The sequence below is a fragment of the Dromiciops gliroides genome, chromosome 3 (assembly GCF_019393635.1).
Source record: "Dromiciops gliroides isolate mDroGli1 chromosome 3, mDroGli1.pri, whole genome shotgun sequence".
Taxonomy (NCBI): Eukaryota; Metazoa; Chordata; class Mammalia; order Microbiotheria; family Microbiotheriidae; genus Dromiciops; species Dromiciops gliroides.
Window position 1 is genome coordinate 664,116,011 of NC_057863.1, and position 7,831 is coordinate 664,123,841.

Sequence of the window (7,831 nt, forward strand, 5' to 3'; positions counted from 1 at the left end):
ACCCCTTACCAGTTGTTTCCCTTCAGTGGTTTTGCACCTCTTAATTGCTTTGCACACAGCTTTTGTTTATAAACATAGAAATGACCAGGTCTTCTCTTACCCAGGGAGACAGGTTTTCAACAGTGATTCTGTCTCCTGGTCATATGTTCCTCTCTCCTAATAAATCATTTTCCACTTTACAAGATTTGTGATGAGCCTCCAATTCATGGGTGAATTTGCCTCCTGCTCCAGGTCACAAGGCCCCAAACATTATGCTGCTGAGACCCAGCAAAAGTCATTGAGCAGGTAAAAAGGTGGGCTGTTCATGTGGCTCTTGGATTCCCCAGGTGGGGTGTACACTCTGTTTTCTCCTGTAAGGATCCTCAGTCTCAGTGGGTGGCCCCACTGTCTGAGGTATGAATAGCCAGCCAGGCTACTTCTAGATTCTCTTACAGTCACAGGACATCCAGACTTAAGAATTGCTCAGGTTTTTGTCAGCACCCACTTGGGGGCAGGTGTGGGCATCTGTCCCTGAGGTCTAGCCGAATCCACCATGAAAAGGGACAAGGAGAAAGCATTCCCTGTGGACCCGCCTGCTCAGGTGTATCCTTTAAAAATGGGGAAAAAATTGGACTTAGGTGCAAAGAAGTGAATGATTTTCCATTGTAACATAAGATTCCTGATGAGCCTACAATTCTTCAGGTGAGCTAGCCCCTAGATCCAGGTTACAAGGCCCCCAACACTGGCTTCCTTCACATCTCAGTAAAATCCTCACCTTCTGAAAATGAGCTTTTCCTGGTCCCTGACACTGCTTGGGCCTTCCCTCTGAGGGGGCCTCCCATTCATACTGTAGAGACCTTGTGTGGACCCAGCTGCTGCCCTGTTTTCTCCCAAGGAGACTGTGAGCCACTTGATGGCAGGGATTGTTATTGTTTAAACCTTCCTTTGCATGCCCAGTAGGTTGGCACAGTGCTTGGAAAAGAGGAGCCACTGTATAAATGCTCACTGACAATCTAAGAAACGTCAAATGAGAGGGATTCAGAGAGACCAGGGAAGACTGGGGTGGCCTGAGGCAGAAGGAGATGAGCAGAACCAGGAGGACAATGTCTGCTCTGCTGACAGCCCTGAAGAGGACAATGTACATGTAACAGGATAAAGCTTCCTTGGCTCTGCTGGATTCCACCTTTGCTGATGCTGGTCAGGTCTGTGGATGGGCTGCACTCACCTGGGATGAAGGTCTCTGGGTCCTTGGGGTCATTCTCTCTGGTTCCAGGCTCTCTCCTTCTAATACCCTTTGGTGGTCGGCAAACTGGCCTGGGGAGGGATAAGGGTCTCAGAGTTGGGGAGACATTGTCTTTGTGTTTTCCTCCTAGGGTGGACACTGGCCTACCTGGAATTACAGAGCTTGAAGTCTCAGAGCACTTGCAAACGTCCTGCCCTTAGGGGAGAGACTCTAACCAGAATGGGAGGATAGCAGGGAGGGTCAGGCTTGGAAGTGAGCTTGGCATGAACAGGAAGAGGACTTGCCATCCTCTCTAATTCCTTGTCTTTGGCCTCCTGCCCTTCCCCCATCTTCCTGCAGAGACCCAGGAGACAGAAGGGGCTGGGGATCCCAGAGGGGAGGAGACCATGCCAAGGCTCGATGACCCCAGACCCAGAGCCCTACCTCCATCTGATACTATGGGTGAGATATGTAGGTCAGGCAACTCTGACCTCATGGTAAAACTGGGCATGGCATCCTAGGACTTTTGGGATGTGACAGTCTGCCTTTATAAGTAGCAAGGGACACTCCCAGAACCAGGAGACTTGCTTCTAATCAGCCAAGAGGACATTGACCAAGAGGTCAGAATGGGAGAGATAGGGGGCTTGGTGGATAGAACACTGACCCTCCTCACTTAAATCTAATTCATTGCAAGTCATGACATGTGTCATGGTCCTCTTTGAGAAGAAGGCCAAACCGAGAACAACAACAGAGTGGGAAGATGAGGCCCAATGGAAAGAGGGGCCCTTGTTCTGACCTACCTGGCACCTGCTTGTGCAGAGCTGGCTCCCAGAACACAGAGAGATCTCAGGTCCAGGGAAGGCAGAGAGATCTCCCCTCTGAGGGAAGAAGAGACCTCAGCTTGAAATTAAGGAAGAGAGATCTCAGATCTAAGGGCTTCTGCCTCCAGCCATGCTGCTCTGGGTAAGGCCTCCTATTCCCAAGGGTCAAGCCCTGCCCAGCCCCCTATCTCCTGGAATGACCTCTCTCCTCCCCTTCCCACCTCCCAGGCTTCCAAACTTCACCCCAGGAAGAGAATTCCACCAAGGCCACCCCCTACCTGGCTGCTCAGTTCTGAGGCCTCTCCTCTCCCATTGCTCTAACACCCCTGCCCCCACCCCCTTACCTGCTCTGGGACTCCAACCCTCCTCAGCAGAAACTCCTGCCCTGCCAGCTCTCCCTCCACCACACCCATCTTCTTCCTGGTTCCCCCAGCCATTCCTCTCCCCTGAAGCCCCATTTGCTTCTCTGTAGTCTGGGCTCCAGACTTGCCACCCCTCCTTAACTCTCCTCCAAACTGAAAACATTCACCTCCTTGGCCCATCCCCACTCTTGACCTTCCATACCCCAGTCCTCACACTGAGGGAGTGTTTCCTTCTGTCTTGTTTTTCTTCCCTCAGAGATGTTCTCTCAGAGGAAGACAGCTGGATCCTAAGGGGGAGCTGAGGCCAGGACACCTGGGTCCCAGGGCATATGTCACAGCACATGTGATAACCTTTCTCTATCTACTTACACACACCTTCACATCTCCCTCTAAGTCCAGGGGTGTGGCTGTTACCTGACTCAGCCACTGGAATCCCTCCCCTGGGAGGTCTCACTAGTTCCCTCTTCACCCCTCAAAACCCAGGTTCTAGGGGAAGTGGAGAGGGGCAGAAAACAGGACAGGCTGGTCGTGGGGCAAAAGAATGCCAGGAAACCAGGATGGAGGCCACAGAGGGACAGAAAGTGGGATTCCTGGGATGGGGAGCTCAAAACCCCAGCACAGAATCCTTAATGATCCTTCTGGCATTTTTTAAAAAACAAAAGTAAAGACTAATGCAGAAATACATTTAATGTGATTGTACATACATAACCTATATCACATTGTTTTCTGTCTTGGGGAGGCAGGAAGGGAGGGAGAGAGAAAAATTTGGAACTAAAAATCTTATGAAAATGACTGTTGAAAAATATCTTTAGATGTAATAGGAAAACAATAAAATACTTTCATGAAAAAAAAACCTAGGTTAGCTGCTTGTTGTCTCATGTATTTATATCTGTCAAATGTTGCCATCATGCTGTAGAATCTGTGGGGAATTTTTGGAAGGTCAGAAAGAGGGAGCTGCTGAGCTGAGACAGGAGTGCAGCCCAACCCCACAGTCACCTTGACACAGATCCAGTCCTAGGAAGGCTTTGACAGGGAAAGAGACCCCCAGAGCCTCTGAAACATCTGTAGCACCAGTGTTGTCTGGAACTAGGGTCACAGTCTAGTGAAAGGGCTGAGCCCTTGGCAGGGGGAGATTACAGGGGTCTATGCTGGTGCTGAGGCAGAACTTGGGTTTTTCATCCCTGCTGGGAACCAGGAGGTAGGCTTGAGTAGCAGTGGCCCAGGTTGGGGAGGGTTACAGGCTCGTAGGCGCTGACAACCACAACACACAAAGCTGGTTGATTAGCAAGTTGGTCTGGGGTAATCTATGGACCAGGAAACAGGCCAGGTGAATGAAGAACATGATTCTCCTTAAATCATACCACCTGGGACTTCTTAAGCTTGGGATACTGTGGCCTGAAAATAGTGCCCCACTTTAAGGAGCTAAAGGTCAAGTAAAAGAAAGGCAAGATGAGAAGACAGAGAAAGGTGAGGACCATATACAGTTTCTTTAGTGACGAGGTAGATCGAGGTGCATCCTTACAGGAAAATGTCAACATCAGGGCCCCTACATCTAAAGCTTCCAAGAAAAATATGAATTGGTCTCAGACCATAGAGGCACTCAAAAAGGACTTTGAAGATAAAGTTAGAGAGGTAGAGGAAAAAATGGAAAGAGAAATGAGGGTGATGAAGGAAAGCCATGAGAAAAAAGTCAACAGCTTGAAAAGTCAAATTGGCCAAATGGAAAAGGAGGTACAAAAGCTCTCTGATGAAAATAATCGCCTAAGAATTAGGATTGAACAAATGGAAGCTAGTGACTTTTTGAGAAACCAAGACACAACAAAGCAAATCCAAATGAATAAAAAAATAGAGGGCAATGTGAAATATCTTCTGGGAAAAACTGTTGACCTGGAAAATAGGTCCAGGAGAGATAATTTGAAAACTATTGGTCTACCTGAAAACCATGATCAAAGAGAGAGCTTAGACATCATCTTCCAAGATATTCTCAGGGAAAATTGCCCTGATGTTCTAGGAGGAGAAGCTAAAATAGGAATTGAAAGAATCCAAGGATCCCCTCCAGAAAGAGATCCCGAAAGGAAAACTCCTAGGAATATTATAGCCAAATTCCAGAGCTCTCAGGTCAAGGAGAAAATATTGCAAGCTGCCAAAAAGAAATAATTCAAGTACTGTGGAGCCCCAGTCAGGATTACACAACATCTAGCAGCTTCTACATTAAAGGATCAGTGGGCATGGAATATATTCCAGAGGGCAAAGGAATTGGGATTACAGCAAAGAATCATGTATCCAGCATAACTGAGCATAATATTTCAGAGGAAAAAAAGAAATTTCAATGAAAAAGAGAACTTTAGGGTATTCCTGATGAAAAGAACTGAACTGAATGGCAAATTTGACTTTCAAATACAAGACCCTAGAGAACCATAAAAAATTGGAGTTGATCTGAGGTACCACCTGACACGTATCAGATTGGGTAATATGACAAAAAAGGAAAATAATAAATGTTGGAGAAGCTGTGGAAAAATTGGAACACTAATGCATTGTTGGTGGAGCTGTGAACTGATCCAACCATTCTGGAGAGCAATTTGGAATTATGCCCAAAGGGCTATAAAGCTGTGCATACCCTTTGACCCAGCAATACCACTATTGGGTCTTTTTCCCAATGAGATCATAAAAAGGGAAATGGACCCACCTGTACAAAAATATCTATAGCTGCTCTTTTTGTGGTGGCAAGGAATTAGAAATTATGGGGCTGCCCATTAATTGGGGAATGGCTGAACAAGTTGTGGAATATGAATGTAATGGAATTCTATTGTGCTGTAAGAAATGATGAGCAGGAAGAGTTCAGAGAAAACTGGAAGGACTTGCATGAACTGATGATGAGTGAGATGAGCAGAACCAGGAGAACATTGTAGACAGTATAATTAACATTACATGTTGAGCAACTGTGATAGACTTGATTCTTTTCAGCAATATGATGGTCTAAAATAGTTCCAAAGGACTCATCATGGAAAATGCTCTCCATATCCAGAAAAAAACCCAAAAAACTGTGGAATATGGATGCAGATTGGACCATACTATTGCTTTTGTTTTGGGGGCTGTTTTTTTTGAGGTTTTTCCTTTTTGCTCTGATTCTTCTCTTATAACATGACTAATGCAGAAATGTTTAATGTTATTGTACATATATAACCTATATCAGATTGCTTGCTGTCTTGGAGGGGGGGCTGGGAGGGGAATGAGGGAGAAAAATTTGAAACTGGAAATTTTATAAAAACAAATGTTGAAAACTATCTCTACATGTAACTGGAAAGTAATAAAATACTTTCATAATTTGAAAAAAACAATTGGAGTTGGGGGATATACCTGGGGTCATGCAGTGGGTGACTGTCTTGTGTCTGAGACTGGGTTTTGGCTGGGATCCCCCTGAGTCCAGTGTGGATGCTTTCTCCACTGTGTCACCTAGCTGCCCCATGATGACATTTTTAGGGTAAAATTGAGGGGTGAGTGGAATGCACTGTGGGAGGGGGAAGGGCAGAGGTAGCATGGGATGAAATCCCGCATGAAAGAAACAGGAAAGGGCTTATGGAGTGGGAAAAGAGATGGGGGAGGAGCAGGGCAGTAAATTAATTTTACACTCATCAGAATTGGCTCAAAGACCTCAATCTCACTAGAATTGGCTCAAGGAGGAAATAACATACACACTCAATTGGGTGGAGTAATCTCTCTAACCCTGCAGGAATATAAGAGGGGAAGGGGATAAAGAGGGAGGGGCAAAAGAAGGGAGGGCAGAGTGGGGGAGGCGACAGACAGAAGCAAATCACTTCTGAAGAGGGATAGGGTGAAAGAAGATAGATAATAGCATAAATATCATGGGGAAGGGAATAGGATGGAGGGAAACAGTTAACAATAGTAATCATGAAAAAGAGAACAAGGGGGAAAATTGTACAAAAAATATTTATAGTAACTCTTTGTGGTGGCTAAGAATTGGGAATCAAGGGAATGTCCATCCACTGGGGAATGACTGAAGAAGCTGTGCTATGTGATTGTAGTGGAATGGTATTGTGCTATAGGAAATGACAAACAGGATGATCCCAGAAAAACCTGGAAAGACTCATATGAACTGATGTATAGTGAAGTGAGAAGAACTGGGAGGACATTGTGCATAGTGACAGTGGTATTGTTCAATGAGCAAATGTGAATGATATCTACTCTCAGCAATGCAGTGATCCAAGACAATCCCAAGGTACTAATGACAAAGCATACTATCCACCTCCATAGAAAGGACTGATAAAAAGAGCACTTGTGGATTGTATATATATAACCTGGTTGATGTCTTGTGGAGGTGGGAGGAAAGGGAGGGAGGGAGAAAAATTTGGAACTGTAAATCTTATGAAAATGAATGTTGAAAACTACCCTTACATGTAAGTGGTGTGAGATTAAAATTGGTAATAAATGAACAGTATCCTCTGGCAATTGTAGGGAGACAGCCCCATCTGGAGCACAAGATATGGTTGCTCTAAGGTTGCAAAGGAGATCACGACCTATTTAAATTTACAGGGGCATCAGGCATGAGTAAAAATGAATGTTCTACTGTTAAGGGCCCCTTAGATACCATGCGAGGATTCAATTTTGCCACTCTCTGGCTCTTTCCTGAGACTCCCACTACATTCAAAAATCCTACAGGTCTACACCCAACATTATTCTATGCTGACGTACTCCTGCACATGTCTAGGAATAACATAATTATTAATCGCTCTAAGATCTTGCACAAAACGATAAACAGGTTTACCATCTGGCCCAGGCTTGGGTTTTTTAACTGGCAAAATGGGAGTATTGCATGGAGAGTGATGACATGGAATAATAATACCCTGGCTTTTCAAAGCCTCAATTATAGGTGTGATCCCTTCTATTGCTTCCCTAGACAATGGATACTGTGGAATGGAGGGGGGTGGTCCCTCCTTAACTTTAAAGGTAACAGGCATGGCAGACTAGGAATCACCAGTGCCAGAATGCTCTGTTTAGGGTGATCTGGACCTTTCTCACATGAGTTAAAGGTAATGGAGGCCAGATCCTGAGCTGCACAGACAGACGCTGGCTGGAGTTTGACTCGGCCCGGCTCTCGGTTAACAGCACGCGCTTGATTCGGTCTCTCTCTCCAAAGGTGGCCTTTGGCTTTTGGTGAGTTTTATACGGAATAGAGACTAAGCCTAGACTTAAGACGATTTTTATTGTATTTCTACTTTCCTATACTTCTAATCAACATCACCTTGTGACTACCATACAATAAAAGGTCTATCTAGAAAACCAGAAGCTTCTTCCATTTACTAGTCTGGGAGATCAATTAAGGGAAAGGTTAAGTAGGGTAGATTTATGATCTAATATCCAATTTTAATCTCACACTGGAAAAAATAAAATAAATGTTTGTTACAATTTTAAAAAATCTTCTGGAGTGG